The sequence below is a fragment of the Phascolarctos cinereus genome, unplaced genomic scaffold, assembly GCF_003287225.1.
Source record: "Phascolarctos cinereus isolate Bilbo 61053 unplaced genomic scaffold, phaCin_HiC Scaffold_2;HRSCAF=192, whole genome shotgun sequence".
Taxonomy (NCBI): Eukaryota; Metazoa; Chordata; class Mammalia; order Diprotodontia; family Phascolarctidae; genus Phascolarctos; species Phascolarctos cinereus.
Genome location: NW_027555625.1, coordinates 222,411,416 through 222,438,028, shown reverse-complemented (window position 1 = coordinate 222,438,028; position 26,613 = coordinate 222,411,416). Strand labels below are relative to the sequence as shown.

General features: G+C 35.7%; 1 protein-coding gene and 1 pseudogene across 1 annotated transcript in view; one reads left to right on the top strand and one right to left on the bottom strand.

Annotated features, from left to right (window-relative positions):
- The window catches only part of ASXL2 (ASXL transcriptional regulator 2), a 168,049-nt gene that overhangs the window by 140,877 nt on the left and 559 nt on the right, over positions 1-26,613 (bottom strand).
- Positions 15,594-26,389, top strand: LOC110206689 (PRELI domain containing protein 3B pseudogene; annotated as a pseudogene).

Genomic DNA, 26,613 nt, shown 5'->3' with positions numbered 1-26,613 from the left:
AGCAGTACATCTCTGCATTTCTACAATCCAAAGCGTTTCAAAATAACAGCTCAGTAATCAACAACTGCTAGTGTTTTTAGTACCTGAAGATAAAGTTCATTAAAGACTCCCATTTTATCCTCATTTATCTTGGATACCAGCTTCCTATTACCCATTTTTATTCAGGCCTTTCCAGTGAAATGGTCCTTCTAAGCAATGGAAAAAGAAAAAAAATTTGAAGAGTTCTACCTTCTCTCTGGTCTGTGGTTATAGATAGCCTCTGCTCAATCTCCTCAGCCTTCTCTGAGCCTTTTATAAATCCTTTCTTTCTTCAGCTTTTTTTGAAGTTTCAATTTATTCTGAAGGTTAGCACTCTGGACGCTTTTTCTTAAAGGACTGTGAAAGTTTTGTATTCATCCTTTGTTTCTTGTCCCTGCTATTTTTCATATGTGGCTTTTAAATATCTAAATTGTTGGTGAGTATCCTATGCCTCCACAACCTGTTAAACAACTCCCATGTTTCTTCTTTACTGTAATCATTTCTCCCTGCGTATTGAGTCTTATATTAAGCTCTCTACAGTAACTGAAAAAAAAATCATGCTACTTTTATTCATCTTGTGTTTTTACAATACATTCATCTCCACATATATATCCTTTTCCTACTCACTGAGTAAAATTGGGGGTGAGGGGAGCACCAGGGGGTACAGAAGTATTTCAGAAAAACCAATCAACACATCAACTGAGTTCAACCTAATCAAATACCATATGCAATATTCCACACCAAATCTGCTTCTGCGATGGAAGACAGAAGTGCATCTTTCTCTGTTATTCTCTGAGACCAATGGTAGTTATTTCAATAACAATCTTCAGTTCTGTTTTGCAGAGAGGGTTTCTTTCCATTTACACTGTTGTAGTCATTGTCTAAATTGTTCTCTTGTTTTAAGCTAACTTCATTCTATTCAGTCTTTTAATCCTCTGATTTATTCACATCTATTGTGTCTTACAGTAAAAGCAATATTCTTCATATTCATGCACCATAATTTGTTTAGACATTCTCTACCCATGGGCATCTTAGTCTGTTTCTCCTGAATTGATTCCTACTATATTATTTTAGGCCACTGCATCCTACCTATTTTTTCCTCTGAACTCTTTGAAATTTGCTCTCTCAAAATCTAGGCTGCGTCCATGTCAGACTACATTCAACTTTGTTCTCCTTGTCCATCACAAATTCTATAATGAAGTAATCACTAATCCCAAAACATCTACTCCAGCACAAAGTTCTTCCTTGTTAAGTCAGGTCCAGAATAGAACTTTCCCTTTGGGGTTCCTTTGACTTTTGAGGGGTGAAATTATCATTGAGATAAGCAAAGAAATAATCAAATATTCTGCTTTGGGAAAACAGCAGCCAGCAAATATCTAAATTACCAAAGTTCTTCATCAGCACTATATTATATGTCTTTACTAGGATTATTACCTATTTCCTGAACATCTTTCTTTTTTCTGTTCAGATTATTTGTAGTATACTTAAGATAAAAAGTAATTACTTCTTCCTCTACCTCTGGTGATTTTCATAAATATTTTCCATTATGCTTCCCCTCTAGTTCTGAATTTCCTCAGAATAATTTTCTTAATACACTATTGTTACTTTTTCCACTTTTTATCCATACTTTTTCTTCTAAAAGAGACAAAGCCTTCTGAGTGTAATTCCAAGCACAATATATTTTAACTCCTCTCCTATTTTATACACTCTTACATGTGAAATGTAGAAAATATCAAAAGAGCTCTCTATCATGACGAGGTAAATGTGAATTTGAGTCTCCAAATGACAAAGATAACCTAGAAAAAGAAAACTATAAGCCAATATCACTAATTACTGACAAAGCACAAATAGCAAAAAATAACAAGTACAGAAACATAGTTAATAAAAATGCAGATGATTGAGGATTTATGCTAAAAATTCAAGAATTTAAAAATGGGAAAACATGCATTAAAATAAACCACGTCAATAACAAAAACTCATTTAAAATTATGCTAGTAAAAAAAGTCTTTGAGAGCAAGCATTATAGACCAGCGCTTCTGAAACTTTTTCCACTCACAACCCCTTCAGCACTTCTTAAACTGTGATAGTTCAAGTGATAGTTCAAGTAAATGGTGTGTAAAAGCTAGACTGCCCAATGTCATGACTACAGTGGTGTGGAATATGCTACAGTTTTAGAAATCCTAGATATAATCATAAGGCAAAAAAGAAAGAAAAAAGGCAATATATCTTGGCAATGAGGTTAAAACATCAGTATCTTCATATAATATGATCATAAATTTTTAAAAATCTAAGAGTCTCAACAAAAAAAAAATTGAACAAGGAGGAAATTGTAGTGCTTGACTATGAATATCTCTTACAAGGGGTAACTTTAAAAAGAGAAATTTGCTAAATCCAAGCCTCCTCCTAAGTTCTTAATTGCGAATAACCAGCAAAGCAGGAATTCTTTCTTTCTTAACTATTCCTGCTCTGTGGCTACTGGAACCATTATAGCCTAGGGAGGCACTGAGCACATCATGACCAAATTATTCCAACAGCTTCCTCCTCCAACCTGCTCCTGCATGCTAGCTGCAAACTAATCTTTCCTCCTAAAAGCCATCTCCATCATGGATGTACAAAGCTATTCTGAATATAAACATGATGAAAATGGCATTTAAGCAACAACAGAGAGCCAGTTGTATTCTGAATGACTGCTATACCAAAATTACAAATAAAATATTAAGTTTTGAAAGAACCTCAGGGTTTTGTTTACAAGGCTTGAGTTCCTTTGAAAACTTTTTCTCCTGTTTTCATTAATAGGGTGATAATATTCACTGCGTGTAGAACGTTTTCCAAAAGGCAAAGTCATCATCATCATCATCATCATTATTAATTATTATTGTTGTTATTATTATATTCCTTTTCTCAGTAAGGTTGGGGCACTTGATGGAACAGGAACTGTAACAAAAACAAACCTAATAAAAATTCTAGGGAATAACGCTGGGGATTAACTCCTGATCAACTGACTTGTTCGAATGGAATCTAGTCCCAAAAGTAATGTTATTAAAGATAACAGTGATCCGAGTTGTCATTCACAACTTTACACTAAGATTTGTTTTTGTTTTTGTTTTCAATTGAGGGCTTTGTCAAAGTCAAATAGCAAATCAAAATATTTCCTTCGAAGAATGGCTGATGCTAGTTACCATAACAATTGTGTTCTTCCTTCTGGCCTAAATCTTAGGAGGGGAAAAAAAAAGTCTTGCGAAGCCTTTATTCATATCAATATCACATTTTGTTTTATAGCATTCAGAATATTCTGGCTCACTGCTTTTCATGTTTGTTTCATTTCTGACTGCTTATAGCATTCTGTTCCTACTTCAGATTTGTCTGCCTTGAATAAATAATGGAAGATGGCCTAAGGTTGCCACTGTTAGGGGAAATGACCTAAAGAAAGTTAATTTTTATACAGAAAAATCCAAGTCAATTTACATGTTGGAGTGACATCTTCCATGATATATTATTTTAAACATATCTGGCCAATTAAAGTAATCTTATTTAACCACATTACATAAGATCCATAAACATCTGAAGTACTTGTCCTAGCTTTTAAGATGAAAATATTTAGTCTTTAAAATATGGCCATTAAATACCACTGCTAGGTCTGTATCCCAAAGAGATCATAAAAAAGGGAAAAGGACCCACATGTACAAAAATATTTACAGCAGATCTTTCTGTAGTGGCAAAGAACTGGAAATTGAGGGGATGCCCATCAACTGGGGAATGGCCGAACAAGTTGCAGTACATGAATGTAATAGAATACTACTGTGCTATAATAAATGGTGAGCAGGTGGATTTCAGAAAAACCTAAAAAGACTTACATGAACTAACGCTGAGTGAAATGAGCAGAATCAGGAGAACATTGTACACAGTAACAGCAACATCGTGTGATGATCAACTATGATAAACTTAGCTCTTCTCAGCAATACAATGATCCAAGACAATTCCAAAAGACTGGTGATGGAAAATGATAACCACATCCAAAAAAAGAACTATGAAGTCTGAATGCAGATTGAAGCATATTATTTTCACCTTTTTTTGTTTTTTTTTTCCTGTCTTTCTCATGGTTTTTCCCTTTTGTTCCCTTGATTCTTCTTTCACAAAATAACTAACGTGGAAATATGTTTAATATGACTGCACATGTATAACCTATATCAGACTGCTTGCTGTCTTGGGGAGGAGAGAGGGAAGGTAGGGAGAAAAATCTGGAATTCAAAATCTTACAAAAAGGAATGTTGAAAACTATCTTTATATGTAATTAGAAAAAAATAAAATAGTATTAAGGAAATAAAATAAAATACAGCCATTAATCCTGATTTAAAAGGTGGACAGTTCTTCCATGAGTTTGTACCTTTAAGATCCTCCCTCTAACTTTCAATCTCTTCTTATCTATTGAATCCTTTCATGCTATCTCCAAACCTGTACAGATCTTCCTTCACTTGATCCCTACCAGGTCCTCAAGTATCATTCCATATCCTCCATTTCACAGCCAAAGCCTAGAAAACGCTGTCTTGCACTTGTTGCACTGGTAATCTCCCACTCCTCAAACGTATGCAATTTGTCTTTTTTGACTCAGTTTTCAACTGAAACTGCTAGCTCAAAGGTCACCAATAGCTATTGTTCCATCTTCATCCCTATAGAACTTTCTCCAGTATCTGACATCTCTGGTCAAACTCCATGTCTATTTTCATAAATATATCTCCCTTGGTTACTCCTTATACCTGTCTAATCCATCTTCCTCTGTCCCTTTGCAAAATTATAATCCACATCCCACAACCTGTGTATGAGTATGACGTGGGGCTCAGTACAGGACCTTCTTTTCTAACTACATGCTTTTTCAGTGAAGTCCTCATCTCCTATGAGTTCAAGTATCATCTCTTTGAACTCACCTATGAAGATGAACTCTAAATCAACTGCTTTCTAAATTAACTCTGCTGAGCTTCAAACCTACATCATCAACTACCTGCTGGACAGCTTTACCTGGATATCCCACAGGGATCATAGACTCAACATGTCCAAAGGGTCATTCATTCTCTTTCCTCCAAAAACGAGGCTCAGTTTAAGTGCCTGTCCTGAGTTCCCTAACTGTCAGGGATCCACCCCACCAAAATCACTTTGTGTTTTCTTATCTGTAAACATGTTTCCCCTAGTAGAAATCTAAGCTCCTTAAGGGCAGGGACTACTTTTTGTCTCCCCAGCACCTAGAACATAGCCTGGCAAAAATAGTAGGCACTTAATGAACTTACTGAACTGAAATCTACTGAGGATCTCTCTTCCGTTCAGACTCTGCACTGAACATCCTCCAAGACAGCAGCAAATACTGACAACATATTTTTCTGTTTTATACTTTGCTTGATATTGACCATCAGAGGGATCCAAGTTATCTTTTTTACTACCCTCATAATATCTCTTATATTGTGATCCCTTTCTCTTCACTCACATGGCCAACAACTCAGTTCAGGAACTCATTACCCCTCACTTGAACTGGTGAAATAGCCTCCTAATTTATCTCCCGGATTCCAGTCTCCCTGGTCTGAAATCATACTCCATACGCCAGTGAACTGATATTCCTAAAGCACAATTCTGATCATGCCACTTCCCTACCCAATGGTTCCAGTAAACTCCCTGATGATTCTAAGATAAAATCTAAATTCCAGGGAATGACATTTAAAGCTCTTCACAATCAGATTCCAATTTACCTTAATCCTCTTATATATTCTACATTCCAGCCACTACTCCCTTTCCCTCTGACTTAGAATACATGGCTTCCTATGAGGCTCAGCTCAGAAAGCATCTCTTACAAGAGGCTTTTTATCCTCAAATTGTTAGTGATCACCTCTAAACAGTACTTTGTATTTACTTCTCTATGTTCTAAAATGGTTTAAAAAAATGTTCTATGTTCTATGACCCCTTCCAGTGAGACATAAAGTAATTGAAAGAGGAGTTCAACTCAATTCAATTATCACCTTTAACATGAGGCCTATCCAGATCCCTCTCCTACAGGCTCATATTTAGTTGATACATACATTTCTACATACTTACATATATACACAGCATCTCTCATGAGTGAACATAAAATGCTACTTGAGGGCAAGAAATGATTTCATTTTTGTCTTTGTATCGCCAACAGTTAGAACAGGGTCTGAACATAAGAGACACAAGAAATGCTTTTCTGACTGACTTAAGTCAGTGACTTTTATTTTTGGTCTTTTCATCCCTAGCAACTGGCACATGGTAGGCCCTTAATAAATACGTGTTGAAGACATAACTGAGTACTACCATATACAAATTAACATTTATGAAATATCTGTCTTTATGTTGTGGCTTTATTTAGCAACATGATACATGCAAGCATTTTGTTAAAGTTTCACATCATGTGGTTTTATACCACACCATGAACTCTAAGGACAATTCACTCTAACACCAAGAGTTAAATGTCAGTAGTCGATATAAATTAAAAAAGGTTTTTTCCATAAAAGTGGATCAATATTTTAATAGGCACTATAATTACATGGTTTATGGTATCCTTTGACACCTAGAGGGGTATGTCTGATGGGTCCTGCCTGCTTCAAATCTTTCCCACTCCAAAGCCATCCTCCATCCGGTCACTAAAGTGATTTTCCTAAAACACATATCTCATCATGTCACTCCCTACTCAATAAACTCCAGTGGCTCCCTACTGCCTCCAGGAACAAATACAAAAAGCTCCATTTGACATTCAAAGCCCTTCATAATTTACTTCCTACCTCTCCAATTTTCTTATATCTTACTCCCAGAAATGCACTCCTCAGACCATTAACACTGGGACTGGCCTCCTGGCTGGTCCACAAACAAGACACTCCCGTCTCTTAACCACAAGAATTCTCTCCGCCTGCCTCTGCTCCAACTAGTGACTAGTGAAGTCTCCCTGGCTTCTTTAAATCCCAAATAAAATCTTACCTTCTACAGGAAGCCTTCCTCAAACTTTTAAAATTCCATGCCTTCCCTCTGTTAATTATTTCCTATTTACCTTGTATACAACTTGGTTGTATATATGTTTGCATGTTGTCTCCTCCATTAGATCCTAAGCTCCCTGAGGGCTGGTACTATTTTGTGCATCTTTTTGCATCCCTAGTACTCAGCAGTGCCTGACACATAACAGGCACTTAATATGTTTATTAATTAATTAACCTATCCTTTGCCAATGCTATTTTATCAGAGGAACCCTAAAAAAAAATTTTTTTTAAACTATCAGTTCTCAAAAATTAAACTAACAAGAAAAAGATGCCAATGAAATATGGAAGAGATTGTCATACTGTTAAGAAAGGTTCTTTCAAAAGAACAAAACAAGGTACATGCCTTTAAAGTCTAGTAGGGGGATCATTTTATATTTGAAACACTCCATAAGAACAGCCCTGAACCAGTTCTCATGTAGTTCCCTATAGTTCCTACCTTTTACTTACCAGCCTTTCAGAAAAATAAGTTGTATGAAAAAAAATTTTTTTAACTTTGCAATATCATATGTATATGGACCAAATTACTGGGTGGGTTTTTCATTTGTTTTTTAAAGATAAAAGAGCTATATTTACCTGTTTATATTTCAGAGTTAGATGGCAAAGTGGATGGAGCCCAGGCCCTGAAGTCAGAAGGACCTGAGTTCAAACCCTACTGCAGAGGATTACTAGCTGTGTGACCCTGGGCAAGTCACTTAATCCTGTCTGCCTCAGTTTCCTATCTGTAAAGTGAACTGGAAAAGGAAATGCCAAACCACTCCAGTGTATCTGCCAAGAAAACCCCAAAGAGAATAACAAAGAGTTGGACACAAGTGAAACAACTGAACGACAAAAACATTTCCCTTCAGGGAGTGTAGGTTTCATTTTGTTTTGTTTTTCATGAGACAACAGGAAGCAACAGGGAGGAAAAAAAAGACTCTTAAACCTAGCCATCCACTTAAATACAGTGGCAGTAGCAGATGCAACCAGGAATATTAGCATATGGAAGCTCTCTGAACTCAAAAAAGTAAAGAGGCTCCAGGAACAGGAAGATCCAAAAGGTTCAAAATTAAGATTCATTGATCAAGAAGCTTTAGAAATTAGCAAAAGAGAAAGTCCTAGGACCAACAAAGTAAATTTTACAATGCTTTGCCTTGCATCAACTTTGGAATGCCCAGGAAATGGTGTAGTTCAGTAAAACCTTAGGATCGCAGGCTTTACTTTTCTTATTATAAACCTGTAATGTCAATAAACAGTACATTCTCTTTAAGAATAGACAATGTGGTCAAGAAAAAAAAATTGGGACTTCTACAAGTCTTAAGTCTTTTTTCATCCCTGAGAAATTATAAAATTACATTACAGATGCCACACGTCTACAGGTTTCATAAAAATTAATTCATCTAAAAAAATTACAGCTCTCCAGCAATAACTATGATGTGAAAACAAAAAGCATCAACAAAAATTACTTTAAAAGAAATTTTTTTTAAAGAATTCAAAATGCCAGTAAATCTGTATGCCCCAAAGACATCAAAAGAGGAAAATGACCCATATGTACAAAAATATTTACAGCACAAGTTTTTGTGGTGGTGAAGAAGTAGAAATTATGGGAGTGTCCATCAACTGGGCAACAGCTGAATGAATTATAGCATACAAATGTAATGAAATACTACTTATTGTGGTGAAAGAAATGATGAAGGGGATGGTTTCAGAGAAAGCTCTACTGAGATCTGTATGAACTGACTGATGAAGAGTTAACTAAGAACAATTTACAGAATAAAAACAACACTGAAAAGATAAACAAAACTTTGAATGACTTGAGAGCTCTGATTTCAAGAGGACTCATGAGGACTCACGCTATCTACCTCCTGACAGAGAGATGATGGATTTAGAAAACATACTGACACATTTTTTTTAATATGGCCAATGAGGGAATTCCTTTGGACTTTGCATATTTATTAAAAAATTTTGTTTCTTTCTTTTTTTTGTAATGGGGAAAGCAAAATGGTGGAGAGGAAATAAATTTAAATCTAAAAAGAGCACAACAGATAAAATGGACAATTTTGATTACATAAAATCAAGTGGCTTTTTTTTTAATTAATGCTGCTAAAATTAGCAGGGAAGCAGTTAATTTGGAAAAAATCTTTGCAAATTTTTCTTTTAAAGGTCTCATTTACAAGCTACAGAAGGAATTTTTATTCCAATTTACATAAATAAAAGCCATTCCCCAATTTATAAATGCTCAAAGGACATGAAGATAGCCTCTCAAAGGAAAAAAAAATTCAAGCTAATTAACAGCAACATTTTTTAAATGGTCCGATTCACTATTAGAAAATGCAAATTAAAGCAAATAAAACTGCACCTTTTACCAATCAGATTGACAAAGATGACAAAAAAGGAAAGAGGGGCTGCAGAAAAACTGACATATCAATGCACTGTTTGTGATGCTGTGAATAGGTACACTCATCCTGAAAAGCAATTTGGAATTATGCCCCCAAAGACACTAAATATGCATACCCATGACCCACTGAGTTCACTACTAGTTCTAAACCAGAAAGACATCAAAGAAAGAAGAAAAGGACCCATATATACAAAAATATTTATAGGAATCTAAAGGAGTGTACATCAATTGGGGCATGGCTGAACAATTTACTGTATCTATTGTACTATAAAATGGTGATTCAGAAAAATCTGAAAAGGGTTTGTATAAACTTAAAAGTAAACTCTAATCAATGCAATCATGACTTCAGAGGATCAATGCTGAACTGTGCAACTTCACCCCAAAAGGGGTAACGAATTCAAGTTAAGAGTGAAACATACTTTTGGAAGGGGTTAACGCATATTTATCACACTCATGTCTCTAGGTGGTATAGTAGTACTAAACACTGGACCTGGAATCAAGATTACCTGAGTTCAAATCTGGCCTCCAACACTTACCAGGTGTGTGACCCTGGACAAATCACTTAACTTTTGTCTGTCTCTTCAAGTGTAACATGAGAATATTAATAGCACCTACCTTTCCAGGATTGTAGTGAGGACAAGATGAGGTAATATTTGTAAAGTGTTTTGTAAACTTTAAAGCCTATAAAATGCTAGCTAGTATTATTATTATGTTTTTGTTTTCCTCGGAAAGGGTGAAAAAAATAAATGCTGAATTAAAAAGTAGAATAATGTTTTTAAAAAAAAAACCAGCAGAATACTTACATAACTCAAGAAGGCAAGTTTAGACTGAGTTTAATTTTCCTTGAATTGAATATGTATGCCCTCAGCCAAGGTAGAACAAAGGAAAGCAAGATTTAAAAAGGAAAACCAAGGGGAAAAGAGTTATCCTCAGCAACATGGCAAAAAGAAGATTTTTCAAGAAATGGAGTAAGCAGTACACGCTGTCTCAAGCCCACTTACCAATATTCATGCATTAAAAAGAAATTTGTGGGTAGATCAAATGTTATAATGCACACTTTGCAAATATTAAAGTTTTATAAATGTGATCTATTATATTCATTTATCCATAATCATTTATCCAGTAAATACAGTATTATGCAAGTTATGTAAGGGTTTTAGAAAGATACACATGATGTGATTCTTACGGTTTGAGAAGTTTACGATAGAGTATGAAAATATTACCAATATGGAACATATATATAGTTAAAATTACTCTCCATTAGTAGACTTTTGTACAATTACATAAGATGATTACAGGAATAATGTAAAGTGTTTGGTCTTCCTCAAATTAATTTGGTCACAAAGCATTTTTGAGGCTTGAAATTTAATCAAAGGAACTTAAATATTGGTTGGGAAGATAAGAGGGGATAGAATATCCCCAAGAAAGAAATGAGGAAATTTTGAAGCAAAACAAAAACTTTTTTTTTTGGCTAGGCAATGGGGTTACGTGACTTGCCCAGAGTCACACAGCTAGTAAGTGTTATGTGTCTGAGGCTTGATTTTGAACTCAGGTCCTCCTGAATCCAGGGCTGGTACTCTATCCACTGCGCCACCTAGCTACCCCAAAATGAAATTTTTTAAAAACATAGATGGAAGCAAGGAAAGGTAACAAAGGACTTAGAAGCATATCATCATCTCATACAAATGGTCCCAACAACCATGGTACCAGGACCAACAACCTGTACCATGTGCTACAACAGGATTCAAATGTATAGCAAACTCAGACTCAAAAGATCAGACCATAAGAAAATTTAGAAGGCAATAATACCAGTGTAGCTTTCAACAGCTATGACTAGGGAAAGAATTCTTAACCAGGGACAGAGTAGACAAAAACACAAAGGAAACGCTGAAAGAAAAAGCTAACTTGGGAGCAGGGGGCGCAGTTCCTATTCCTTAAAACATACTACCAGGGCAGCTAGCTGGCACAGTGGATACAGCATTGGCCAGGAGGACCTGAGTTCAAACAGGGCCTCAGACACTTACTAGATAGCTGTGTGACCCTGGGCAAGTCACTCAACTCCAACTGCCTCACCAAAATAAATAAATAAATAGAAAAACAAAAAACACCACACTATCAATCATTATTATCAAAATTCTCTCTTATTGGGCAAAAATTAGAGCAACAGACCACTGGAAGTGAATAAATATACCAGCCATCCAATCAAATGTATACAGAAGTATTAGTGCTGGATAAAGTTCTGGAAAATAAAAATTGGGTAAAGGAGCTATTATTTCACAAATGTACTTGGAGGGAAAAAAATGTACTTGGGAAAAAGAGTCATCAATGTGTCAGGAAAGAACTTTGACCCACATTCTACACCACAGCCCCTGCCGGCTGACGGGCATAAACATTTTCTTTTTAATCCTAGAACGGTTGGGAGAAAGTGAAATGCAATATTTAGCTCAATTGTGAAGGGAAGATGAACTTCTTTGGATTCAATAAATGGAAGGAATTACTGTGGATGAGAGATATGCTGGACTAGAATAAGATTTTTTAAAAGTGCACAATTGAAAAAAGGAAAAAAGGAAAAACACATTGGGAAAACTATCTATGGCAAAAATAGATGACAAAAACTAGGTGGCTATAATACACCTAGGAGAGGCAAGGGGGGTACAGTGGAAAAAGACATGGAGCTGAAATCAGGATGACCCCAATTTAAGTCCTTCTTGCCTCTGACAAATCCTGGCTTGGTGCTGACTCTGCCAAGTACCTTCACCCCTCAGTGACTCAAACCTTCTCTGAGAACAAGTTGTAACATTGTTCTAATATTAAAATCCCTCCTTTCCTTAAAAATTTAGCTCAAGCAATACTTTGTACATCAGGGTTTCTTAATCTGGGATCCACGAATTTTACTGCTGATAATTCATCTTGTAAATTTTGATTACTTATTTTATAAATGCAGAAGGGGAAAGGGGGAAATAAGGAGGACAGATTTTGAAAAGGGATTCAAAAGAAAAAAAATACAATAAGAAGCTAAGATTGAACTCTAGGTGAGGGGAAAAATCAAAAGGCTTAGGAAATGGAAGATCATACCAAACCTAGAGTACTGATGCTGAACTCACTCCTCTCTCATCACTTTCTTCTTTACAAAGAAAAAGAAAAGGAAAAGTACAGTCGGTTCTGCTATACCACAACACATGCATTCAAAAAAAGCACTGAGATATCAAGTAATAAAAACCACAGGGCTTATATGAAAAATGGGGTTAGTGGCAAAACTTAAAAACTTCAGTGGCATTAAAAAAAAATAGGAACCAAAATAAAAACAATTAGCACAGTTTTATACATGTTAAATGGTTAAAAAATATATAAATACTACAATAAATAATGGCAATGTCCTCCACCTTGAGCTGTTAGGCCTGTGCCCCAGCAGAGTGGAGGGCAGAGACTCAGTGGGCCATTAACTTCCAGCCATGGTACAGGGTACAGGTGGACCAGCCTTCCTCTGCCCACAGCAACTACTGCATCAGAAGATCGGGTGTCTTACCTTGAAAAAGTCCTGAAGTCTGGGAAAACTATCAGAAGGGCTGCAGCTTATAAATTAATGTGAAGTGGTACAGTTTTCTGTGCTCTCTCACTGCTTCTCCCAGAAGAAATTACAGATAAGCAACCTAAAAATTTACATTATGCTCAAAATATTCTCTAATATATTAAACCCATTAGAAAAAAACATGTTTTCAAAACAAGCAATATAGCAGAATTGACTGTATAATAGAACAGGATGGAAGGAAATTAAGCATAACTATGAACGTGAATGGGATGAACTCACCTATAAAACAGAAGAAGACATGAGAATGGATTAGAAACTAAAATCCAACAATATGCTGTTTATTTATTAGAAAAACACTTGAACAGAAAGAAACACAAAAGAGTTTTAAAAAATGGGTTAGAGTAAAATTTATTATACTTCAGCTAAAGCCTAAAAAGGCAGGGGTAACAATTATGATCAGAGGGGCAGCTAGGTGGTGAAGTGGATAGAGCACCAGCCCTGAAGTCAGGAGGACCCAAGTTCAAATCCGGTCTCAGACCAAACACTTGACACTTACTAGCTGTGTGACCCTGGGAAAGTCACTTAACCCCAATTGCCTTTGAAAGAAAGAAAGAAAGAAGAAAGAAAAACAATTATGATCAGAGACAAAACAATGACAAAAACTGACTTAATTAAAAAAGATAAAAAGGGAAACTACATTTTCCTGAAAGACATCATAGACCAAATTAATATCAAAAATATATGCACCAAATAGTATAGCACCCAAATACTTAAAGGAAAAGTTAAATTAATTACAGGGAGAAAAAGACCATAAAATTATAATAGTGAGGGACCTCAATTTACCTGTCAGGCCTAGATAAACTTAATCCAAAAATTAAAAAAAAATGAAGCACTTGAACAGAATTTTAGAAAAGTTAGATAAGACAAAATTGTGGAGATTAATGACTAGGTATATATATGTCTCAGCTGTGTGCGGCAACTTCATGAAAACTGAACATGTATTAGAGTAGAAAGGTGGAAATATCAAAAGTATCTTTTACAGACAATAATAAAAATTATAACAGTTTACTGAAAAAAAGATTAAAATTCACGAGAGACTAAATAACTTAATCCTAAATAGGTGAGTAAAAAACAGAAGGTAAAATGAACAATTCTGACTATATAAAAATTAAGTTTTTACAGAAACAAAAACAATGCAATTAAAATTAAAAGGTAAATGAAACAAAATCTTCGCAACAAATTGATTAAAGGTCTCATTTCTAAAATATATGGAGAGTTGTTTTAAATTTGTAAGAATATGAGCCATTAAGTAAATGTTGAAAACTAAAAATAAATAAATAAATAAATTGGAAAAAAAAGAGAAAAAGAATATGAGCCATTCCAATTGATAAATGGTCAAAGGATATGAACAATTAGTTTTCAGAAAGAGAAATCCAAGCTATGAATAGCTATTTTTTTTAATGTTCTAGACGATTAGAAAAATGCAAAATTAAACCAACTCTGAAGTTACACCTAACATCCACTAGTATGACAAAGTTGACAAAAACGGAAAATGACAAATGCTGGAAGGGATATGGGAAAATAGGTACATTAATGCACTGTTGGTGGAGCTGTGAAGTAATTCAGCCATTCTGGAATTCTAGCACAGTGCCTGGCACATAGCAGGTACTTAATAAATGGTTAATAGATTCTGGAAAGCAACTGAGAACTATGCCAAAAAACTATTAAACTGTGTATACCCCTGTGATCCAGAGATACTATTACTACATCTATACTCTCTAAAAGATCAAAGAAAGAAGGATGCATATGCACAAAAATATTTATAACAATTCTTTTTGCAAAGGCAAACTAAGGGGTGCCGGATCAACTGGGAAATGACTGATGCAGAAATGTAATGAAATACTAGCCTGTTATATGAAATGATGAAAACAACAGTTTCAGAAAAACCTGGGAAGACTTCTATCAATTAAAGTAGAGTGAAATAAACAGAACCAGGAAAATAGTTTATAACACAAAAACAATATTGTAAAGACATACAACTTTGAAAGCCTTAGGAACTTTGATCAACACAGTGACCAACTACCATTAAAAGATTCCTAATGTAAAATGTTACCTACTTGATAGGGAGGTGATGGACTATGAAAGCCGACTGTGACTTATTTTAGGGGGAGGGGGAGGACATAGCCAATGCAGAAATTTGTTTTGCTTGACTATATATGTTTTAAGAGGTGTTTTATATTTTGTTTTTTCTTTCTCAATAAGGGAGGAGAGAGGATACTACAGAGAAATCTTTGAAAAAAATTTTACTTTTAAAAAGTTAAAATGTAAAAATTATGATACTGAAAATAAAGGGGAAAAGTGTCAATGAATTTCTTTTTTTAAGGGATCAAAAGGGGACGGAGACAAGCAAGCAGAACAGTGTTGGAACTATGCTGTTAAATTTAAAATATACAAAAATTGTCACCGTTTTTGACCTAATATATTATTCCTGCATTAAGATTATATTAACAATGTTGCCATCAACAAGAAAAAAGTTATCAAAAGATTTTCATAGGTTGCCAGCAAGTAGAAAAGAGGTGGTTATCACCTCTTTTCCCCTAATGTCCTTTAGCACCAGCCAGACATCATACTGGTCACTGGCACCATGAAGATTTGAACATCACAGCATGTTTTCAACCATCCATGGGAAATAGTTATAACAGTTGCTATGCAGAAATATCCAAATCCTATGAATCCAAGTATGGTTGGAGCTGATGTGTTAGACAGACACATAGATACCACTGGGAAATTGTACAGCCACAGACTTCTCAGCAAAGACTGAGGAATGCCTTCTATTGTGAAATCGCTTATCAATGCAGCAAGAACCAAAACATATATGCAGGAACATTTTGTACTTCATTCCATGGAGAAAATGGAGCTTAAATCCACTAATATTTCATTTACAAATATGGTTTCAGTAGGAGACTTACATATAAACCACATCCTCAAGAACCAGGAAAGATCATTTTGACTCAAGAAGCCATAAAAACTGTGAAAGGAGTAAGCCTTAGCAGTTATCTAGAAGGACTGATGAAAAGTACAATATCATCTAATGCTAATAAAAGCTGTGAGGCAATGGAGTAGGTAATTAACAAATTAAATGCTGAGACTGAAGAGTTGACTGCTTCAGCAAGAGGAAGTATAAGGACACTTATGGCCACAAGAATTTGTAGAAAAATGATAATGGGGGCAGCTAGGTGGCACAGTGGAGACAGTACTGGCCCTGAAGTTAGGAGGACCTGAGTTCAAATCCCACCTCAGAACAAATACTTGACACTAGCCGTGTGACCCTGGGCAAGTCACTTAAGCCCAACTGCCTTAAAATAAAAAAATTTTAAAAAGATAATGGCTATTTATACAAAACATTAATAGGTCCACCATGGTCTCTCCAGGCTGGTGACATATTTATTCATATTTTATATTTAAGAGGCATATCTCTATATTAGGTATTCAATTAGCCTGGAGAAAGGCTGCAACTTTTGATGGAAAAAGAAGGAAAGGTACAGGGCTTCCCAACACACAGACCAACTGGAACATTAACCAAAAATACCATGCAACATCAAGTTTTCAATATTTGAAGGTTTAAGGATATTTCAAAGGGATAACTTGACCAGAAACTGGCATGCTAAATTTCCGTAAGGTTAAATTTTATAAAATTTAATTCATGAGACTCTACCTGGTTTTGGACCAACTCCAAAATGAAGCAGAGCTACCTTTTCTAGCATGACTGCCCAAGCAGTTTTCCTGCTGTAATAACTTTCTTTGGAAAAAAGGAAAGTATATTACTTGAAATCCAAATGCAAGCCTTTTATTTGTACAAAAGTAACTAGCTTTAAAAAACTATGGCATGCTGAATTGGTACTTAAGTGATAAATTTTGTAGTGAACACTATCACTACAGTGATATAATTCCCAATATAAACCCGACTGCATTATATTACAGAGTACTGTACTGATTTGCCAAAATTTTGTGATATAATATAGACATGCTCTCACATGATTTTGCAGTTGCACAAGTGTATATGATTTAGGATGCTGAATTATGGGCATGTGATGTTCACTTTGAAATTTGAAGAGGAACCAAAATAAATTATCACCTGAATTAAAGAGCATCATGAAATTTAAACTAACAAATTATTTGCATCTTTTAAGCATTTCACATAATGTTTAATTAACTTATCCAAAAATTGCCATGTGGCTGAATCATGCATCAATAATTGGCAGAGGGGCAGCTAGGTTGCACAGTGGATAGAGCACCAGCCCTTAGGTCAGGAGGACCTAAATTCAAAGCTGGCCTCAGACCAAACACTTGACACTTACTAGCTGTGTGACCCTGGGCAAGTCACTTAACCCCAATTGCCTTAAAAAAAAAAACCAGAGCACAATATGTCAAATTATTTAATTGTAAAATAGTTAACTGCATCTTTTTATTGTGATCATTTGATTTAATTTCTAGTCTGATTTGAAATATAAATCCCAGGTCCTTAGCTTTCTTTATAATCCTATGTTGCACTGCCAAAAGAAGGAACTTAATCATAGCTAACCACTAAGGGAAACTGCACTGAAGTTTTTATTTGTGGGCAGTCCTTACTTTTGGTACCAAAGGGCCAACTCGAATACCAAAAAGCTATTCCAGAAAATGTTGTATTTTGTTTAATATTTCTAAGCAGATAACTGCTAAACAGTATTTTCTGATTCTTGTAATTATTTCTATAATACTGAAGTTGTATACGGAGTATTTTAGAAGGCAGTTACGATCTTGCCTTTAACTATGCTTAACTTATAAATTGGAACTTCTGTAAAGGTTTCCTACGTTGTAAAGATTTCCTACAGAAAAAACTAGTGTGTATGTACACAAACCACAGAAATATAAGTTTACCAAACTATTTAAAAAAGAGTAATTTTTGTATTTAAAATATTATTTAGCTTAACACTTTGTACATTTGTAAAAACAACTCTCAGATCCATTAAGGTTTGTGATTATTTTTTGTAACTGACTGTACAACTGAAATATTTCAGCTAAACAAAATATAGTAAATGTTAATACTTAAGAAAAAAATATTTTCATAGCTACATCATACATAATTGCAAGGAAATGGGAAGAAATTTAATTGTTTCATTAATGTAAATACTACAAATGTAATGTAATGTAAATACTATAAAAGTAATCTTCAATTGACTTTGTACTAGATGCTTGAAATACAAAGACAAAAAACAAACAGATCCTCTATGAAGAATGTAAGAGAAGATGGGGGCAAGAATCATAGGATGAGACCTGGATATATGGTAATCTGCAGAGATGGAAATATATTCATATTAATGAGATGCTAGATCCACTCAGTTGATAATGTAATAATTGCACATTTTTGCTTTAGATATGTCAAATTTATGGTACTTTTTTTTATATGCTCTACATGTGCCTGGCCTTTTCATATAAGCAATGAACATAGTATATTTATGAAAATTTCAGAAAACTTGAAGCATTAAAGTCTGCTATCCTAAATATAGAGAAATTTAAAATAATGTTTTAATGGTACTGTCAGTCATAGGAAAAGAGTGCCATTAGGTAGGAGGCATGGTGGAGAGTGTACCTGACATGGAGACAGGAAGATCTGAATTCAAATGCTACCTCAGACACTTACTAGTCATGTAACCTGTCTCAGGTTCAGTTTCTTCATCTATAATTTGAGGATAATAATAGCCCCTATATAGCAGGAAGGGCAACTAGGTTGTACAGTAGGTAAAGAGGTGGACCTGGAGTCAGACAGCCTCCTTCCTGAGTTCAAATGTGGCCTTACACACTTACTAGCTGTGTGACCTTGGGCAAGTCACTTAATCCTGTTTGCCTCAGTTTCTGCATCTGTAAAATGAGATGGAGAAAGAAATGGCAACCCATTCCAGTATCCTGGCCAAGAAAACCCCAGAAGGGATCATAAAGAGTCAAACATGACTGAAAAATGACTGTACAGTAAGAGCAATATCTTAACCCCTACCGCCAGTTAAAGTAGGTTTTTTTTCCTGAAAAGGTATCAAGATCTTCCTCCAGACACAGTTAGTTCCAGGACTGAAAGCTCAGACTTGTCTTCATCCTTACTCTCTCATTAATCTTCAATCTCTTCATGTCTACTGGTTTAGAAGGAAAGGCAGGATATCCTGTGAACTAAAAGCTAAAATTCCACAAGGCAAGTCAGCCTAGAAAGGACAGGAAGCTCTTAAAAACAACTATGACTATGAAAGCACAGAAAGAAATAATTCCAAGGAAGAAAAATAACGGAAACTGTATTAAGAGATTAATCAATGCCCAGCAACTTCACCATCCAGCTTAGAATTTTAAGACCTGTACATCTAAGGAGATCAAAGATTTTTACAACGTCCTATACATACCAAAATACCTACAGCACCACTTGTTATAGTAAAGAACTGGAAACAAAGTAGATACTCACTGACTGGAGCTTGACAAAACAAGTTGTGGTACAAATATATAATAGAATATTACTGTGCCACAATAAATGACAAATATGAAGAATCCATAGGAAGACATATGAATTAAGCAAAGTAAAGAAAGTAGAACTAGGAAAACAATATTCACAGGCACAATGTAAATGAAAAGACCAAAAGATAAAATAAAAACTGAATCCTGTATATGAGCTCTGAAAAGGAGATATAACAATGCCTCCCTCCCTTTCTTTGCAGATATAAGGAACCATGGGCATTGGAAGATTACACACACTCTCGGATTCAGCTGAAACATTGGTTTCTTTTGCTGAACTGCTTTTTTAAAAAAAATCTTTATTATGAGGAATGATTCTCAGGCTAAGAAAGGAAGCAGGTATAGTGGGAAATGAAAGAGATATTAAAAACAAAGTATATTTATAAAAAAAATTCTTTTAAAAGACACGTATAGAAGATGGAAACAAGACTAGATTTTAAAAGGTATCAATTAAAAAAAAGCATGGTTTAGAGCGGTAAAAATAGTGGAAAGGTGTTAAAACTACCAATAAACTAGACAAAAGAACCCCAACAATAGGTTAAGGATGGCAAGGAAACCTAAGTACAAGAAAAGCAGGGAGGGGGGCCAAGCTACATAACAGGGAGAAGAAAATCAAAGGTCTTCAAGGTGGACAGGATAACTGAAACAGAATAAAACAAAGTACCAAGATCTTATTTTGTTTCTGTTTTAGCCTTCGAAGGAAGACCTCAGGACTGGGAAGTACTAAACAAATATAGCTAAGAGACACCTGATGTTCAAGAAAGGAGATACTGGAGAGTATGGTAGCTCCATTAGGTTACTGAAAAGTCACCTAGTCAGGATGAATGACATCTTTGACTACTACAGGAACTGGCAGGTGTGACTGCGGAGCCACTGTCAATGAGGATCTTTTAAAGATAACAGAAACCAGAGAGGTGACACAAGACTGAAGGGCCAATGTCCCAAGTTTCAGAAAAGAGAAGAAGATATATTCAGCAAACTACAGACCAATGAATTTTACTTCAATTGTTAGCAAAATTCTAGAAGGTGCTAAAGAACAGTTTAGTGAAAATCTACAAAAGGTAGAAGTGATTTTTTTTTATAGTTATTGTGCCTGTATTAGGAAAAGGCTCATACCAAACTAATTTCATTTTCTTTTTTGTCAAGGTTACTAAACTGGCAGATCAAAGAACAGTTAGAGCTTAATTAGATTTTAACAATTCATTTGATAAATCCCCTCATATTTATAATGGAAAAAAATAGAGTCTTGGGCTAGAAGACAGAATAATCACAGGACTTCAGAACTGACTGAATGTCTAGAGTCACAGTAGCCATTAATCATTCAATGTCAAATCCAAAGGGTTCCAGTAGAGTCTCAGGGATCCATGCTTGGCCTTGGGCTGTTGAACATTTTTATCAATAACCTGGATAAAAGCAAAGATTATATGCTTGTCAAATTTTCAAATGACACAAAGTTGGTGTCCAAAAGATCCTGACAGGCTAGAATACTAACCCAAATTGGATAAGACAAAATTTTACTAAAAATAAACGTGAGATGTTACTCTTGGATTCAAAAAATCAATTTCCTAAGTACAAGATGAAAAAGGCATGATTTGATAGCTGTTTGTCTGAAAGATCTCAGAGTTTTAATGGACAGTTAAGCTCAGTAAGTCAATAGTATAACATGAGAGAAAAAGAGTATGATTTTGGCCTGCATTCAGAGACATAGCTTTGTCTTTGTATCCTTAGTTCCTAGAACAACACTTGGTAAATAGTAGATCGTTAATAAAGGCTTACTGACTTAAATGAAATTCACCATGAAAAAAAGGTGAGAGTTCTGCTATAATCTTCCCTGTCAAACAACATGAGAGTGATACGGTGCTTCATTTTAAATACTACATTTTAGGAAGGAATTAATAAACTGGAAAATGAATAACAGGGCAACCAGGATGGTAAAGGATCTTAAGATATTACATAAGGATCAACTGAAGACATGAAACATCTTCCCCTGGAGAAGACTCAGAAGAGTATTGATAGGTATCAAGTATCTGAATGGTTGTCACGTAGAAGAGAGTTTAGACTTACTCCATTTGGCACCAAAGGGCAAAATTAGAAGCAATAGGTGGAAGGCATAAAAGGCAAAATTTTGATATGGTGTAAGAGGAAAAATCTTAATAATATGAGCAATATACAAAAGTGGAACAGACTACCTCCAGGGGCAGTGGGTTTGCCCTCACTGGAGTTCTTCAAGAAATGGCTGGAATCACCATTTGGGTAGGTTGTAGAAGGAGTTCTTTTACAGGCACAAGTTGGATTGGATTGCTGAGGTCTCTTCCAACTCAAAAACTCTATGACTCTGGGAATGAATAAATGATTTGGTCAGGATCAACAAAATCTCCTAGTTATAACAATGTTCCTGTGGATAGATAGAACGCAGTCTGTAATGCAGTTTCCAGCAAAGCACTAAAGACCAGGGAAAAAAGAAAAAAATGATGAGCAAGAGTGTACTCACATGCATATGTGTGTGTAAGATAGCAAGGCTACACTGAACTTCTCTTCTTTTTAAAGACTCTGATACCCATAAACTTGTACGTTTAAATCTTCTAACCCACATGCTCTTAGCTTCAAAATTTCCTAAGCTTTGCTTACTTAGGATTTGGGGTGGTAGGATGGGCATAATTGTATTTTAGAAAGAGATTTTAAGTTACTTTCAGTTGTCAAATCATTTTTCAAAGTTCTGTTTCCATCTCAGTTTTCTAAAAAACCAACTCCTTATCACTTGAAGCTTCAAAAGTTCAGTATCAAAGGTTTAGCTCTCTATATATCTTCTTTCTAAATTGGTCTAAGTATTTCTTCTGAATAGCTTCTCTCTACAACATACTATTTGATGATTGCCTCCACATTTATTTAGTACTTGTATACTGAGCACAGTATTAAAAGAAAGGGAGGATGGGAAGTTTAGATAAGATACAACTTCCACTCTCAGAGACAAACAAATACTTCTAATACATAAAAAGCTCATCAGAAACAGGAAAGCAAAGTGTTATGTACAGTATGAGGAAACCAGGCAGAAAACATTTCAGTAGGGTTTTATTATAAAGTATGGGCAGAAATCCAAAAGTTGAAGACTAAGGACATTTTAGCTATGTGTAATCAAAGGTTTGGAAAAGCGTAAGTGAACCTTTTGGGGGGGAAAAAGAGATGAAATAGACAAGTTTACAAGGTTATTAAAGGGAAAACCTGAAAAGGCTAAAAAATAATGGTAGTGGAAACTGGTAGGCCTTCAATGCCACAGAGAATTTTCAATTTTACTCTGAAGACAATTGGGACTTGTGAATATTCTTAAGCAGAAGAGTGACATGACAGTCCTAAATCTCCTAATTCTGTATCTTTGATTTCTGGCATTTAGCTACCAGTGCTGACAAAGAAAAAACTGGCCTAAGGTTCTATCACTCTCCTTGTACCATGATTTTTTAAAAAAAATCTGAATTACTACAATATATAATGCAAGATAGAATGTGACAGAAGAGATCAAGTCAATGTGCTCTAGGAATAACTGAAGAGAGAAAAAACAGCTAGGGCATGGGGGAAGGACCAGGAAAACTCATTAAGCAGATAGCACTTGAGCTAAGGCTTGAAGGAAAAGGATTTTTTTTTTTACGGGCAGAGAATTTATTCCAGAGGTGGAAAACTGATCATGTACAGAAGCAGGAGATGGCATGTCAAGTTCACGAAATAGCTAAGTAGTCTAGTTTTGCTGAATGGAGTATATAAAAAGAACTGTGTAAGATAATTAGAAAAGAAAGTGGGAGCCATACTATACAGGGCCTTAAATGCCAGACTCCTGAAGGCATTAAAAAGCCACTGGAAGATTTGATTCCAGTGGATAAAGAAGCAACATCATCATATTTTGGAAGCTATGTGAAGGATGGATGGGAAAGGTGACAGAATGAGTGGAAACAGGAAGGCCAATTAGGAAACTATTACAATGGTCTAGGGAGTGGTTGTAATTATAGTGGGGTGATTAAAAACTGATCCTAAACCTATTGTTAAGGTAAAATCAATACGACTTGACTAAAGACTAAACATCAGATTATGGGAAAAGCAGGAATAAAAGATAAGATTTTGAGCCTGAGCAACAAAGACTGGTGGCAGTAACAAAAACTGGAAATTTGGGAGGGAGCAGCAGGTTCTTTGCAAGGAAAGACAAGAATTCAGTTTGGACATGAATTTAATGGAGTTAATGAATTTAGAATTGGAATTTGGAATTTAATGAATTTAAAGGAATGAGGCACCCACAGAAAGTTGTCCAGCAGTCTAATAGAGACTGAAACAATTGATGATTAGGAAAAAGGGAGATTTGGATGTCACTTGTAGAAAAGTGACAAGTGAACAGGTGGAATCACCAAGGGGAAGGAATAAAGTGAAAAAAGGAAGCAGAACAGAGACTTTGAACAACACCCACACTTAGGGGGTAGGAAGAGGACAATGAACTAGAGAAGGAGAACCACAAGAAAGCAGTATCAGAGAAGCCTAAGGAGAAAATTATCCATTGGGAAAGCTTAATCACAGTGTCCAATACTGCAGAGGGCCAAAGAAAAGGACTGAGAAAAGGCCAATGATCAGGAAGTAAGAAGTCAGTGATGACTTTGAAAAAGCATTTTCACTTGAGTGATGAGAATGGAAGCAAAACTATAGCGGACTAAGGAATGAGTAGGTGGTAAGGAAATGTAGGCAACTAGTAAAAGGGACTAGTTATCTGTATGCTTCTTGAGAAACTACAGCTGAGCAAAACTGCCAAACTGGAGAATGCTTTCTTTTCTCATGTTATTAGTCTACACCACATCCTTCTGGATGGCATCATGATTGATACAAAGAACTCAGAACAGGTGGATTCAAGGCTGAAGGAAATTGTCATAAGCTTCCCGGCTAGATCTGAAACTTAAACCCTGATGGGCTTTAACACATACCAGTTTGGTTTTGTTAATGTTTCTTCTATGATTCAGTTCCATTCAATATAGGATTTTAATAATGCACTCTGGCACCTAATGTACAAAAATCTCATTATGTACAAAGAATACCACGCTATTTAAAAAAAAACAGTAAAAGGGAAGAAATGATAGAGAAATCTAGTTCTTTTTGAAGAGGTAATTTTTAAAGACTAGTAATCATGTCTAAAAGACATAACAAAGAGCCTGAAAGTAAGAAAGGTAAGGATCAATAAAGCAATCTCTCATTCTGCCTTGTATTATATGTATAGATGTGGCCATCACTTACCCAAAGTAGACTATAAATTCCTTAAAGGCAGAGACTGTCCTTTCCATCTTTGCATCCTTCATGCCTAGACTAGGGCCCTGAATGTACTCCAGTAACGCAGCAGGAATACATGCAAGGTACAGTGCTAAGCAATGGAGGAGAGAGAGATAGTACTTAACAAATGTTTGTTGAATCAAATCAGTTAGGTATTATGTATGTGTAAGATTCAAATTAAGATAACAGTCATAAGATTCAATAATGCTAAACCCTTTGGATTCTAATCTGACTCAGACCTACACTCTAATTATGTCTAGTCTTACTATACAGCTTAACTACTATTTTTTTCTATTTTAACTCTAGCATGAAATGTACTTATAAAAGGCCAGATTAAATATTTTTGCATTTGAGAATGAGAAAGCTATTCTTATTCTATTAGTTAACTCCCCTTTTGTCAAAGTCTATCAATGAACTGTTTCTTCAATATTCATCTGAAGATAACATTTTTCAAATACAACAGTCTTTATGCCTAGCAAATTAACACTTTCATCTCAAAGCCACAATGCATTTCTACTAAGAAGGTGCAAAGGAGACACCTTTAACTTATAAATTAAAATGTAGCTTTCCATTCAAGAGAGTAAGAGAAAATGGGTTTTATTGTAATATAATACCCTAATCTTTTTTTTTAATCTCCCAAGCAACTATGTGTGTACAGTAGGCATTTAAAAGTAAGGTTATTACAAGAATTTTAAGAGTCTTGTAGAAAATAGCTATTTAAAAAAAACCTCTCTTAAAAATCTGTAGAAGAGCTCCACAAATTTTGTTTTCTATCTTTTAGGAGAAAAAGTATCACCATAATCACGACTTCAAAGAAAGTAATTTACAAATGTTATAGCATGGCATTGTCTTCATTTTTATTAAGTATTTTTCCACTCCTGTAGAAATGTGTTTAACAGGACCAAGTTTGTAAATGGAACAGCAAATAGTACATTCATACTTCTCTTCAAAATTGCCTGTGTATGTCTTATCAATTAATACACATTTATTGTGCTTCCTACTAGGTACCTGGTACTGTACTACGCTGCTGCGGTATCTTTTTACTATACCATTTTCACTTTTATATGTTCCTAGGTGCTTTCTGAATGTTTGCTGACATTTATAAGTTAAGGTGTACCTGACCTCTCCTCTTTCTCACTACCTAATTCTGAACCGATGCTAAGGGCTGATTTACAGTTACACCCATGGTGATGTAATGGACTTCACTTTCCCTTAAAGTTTCATGTCCACATACTCACGCCTTGAATTTTTATTTGAACTGGAGGAGGCTATCATCAGTATTTCCCTAATAAGACTTACAATGCTCTTAATTCACCTCTAGGGTGAAGAAAACCTAGATTTTTAAATGTGAAGTCAACAAGACTCAATTCTGGCTCCTTTCAGCAATTCCCGCAGCAAACCTTTAGGCCCCCATCATTTTCAATAGAGAGGCGCAGTCCGAGTAAACTACAGGTCCCACCATGCACCGCTGCCCAGATCACGGCAGGTCTCTACGGAAACAGAAAAATCCTCCCCAAGTCCCACCTGTTACTTCGTTTCTAAACACCGCCCGCACTTTCCGCTCAGATAACAGCCCAAAACAAAGAGCAGCGACTCGGGGCCAGCTTCTCGAGCAGAAATTAAGCTGGGGCCCAGGCGTGGCATGGCGAGGCTGGGTGCCGCTGGCCCGACCGGGTGCCCAGCAGCCGCATCCCGGCGTCCCGGGGCCGGACGTAAGCACCAGGCTTCTCCGCCAGCTTCCCGCAGGATGCCCGGCCCCGTACCCCGAGAAGGGGCGGAGTGGGAGGCGCCGGCCGCCAACTTCTTCCCACGACCAGGACGGGATCGCGTCTGCCCGCGCCCAGAGC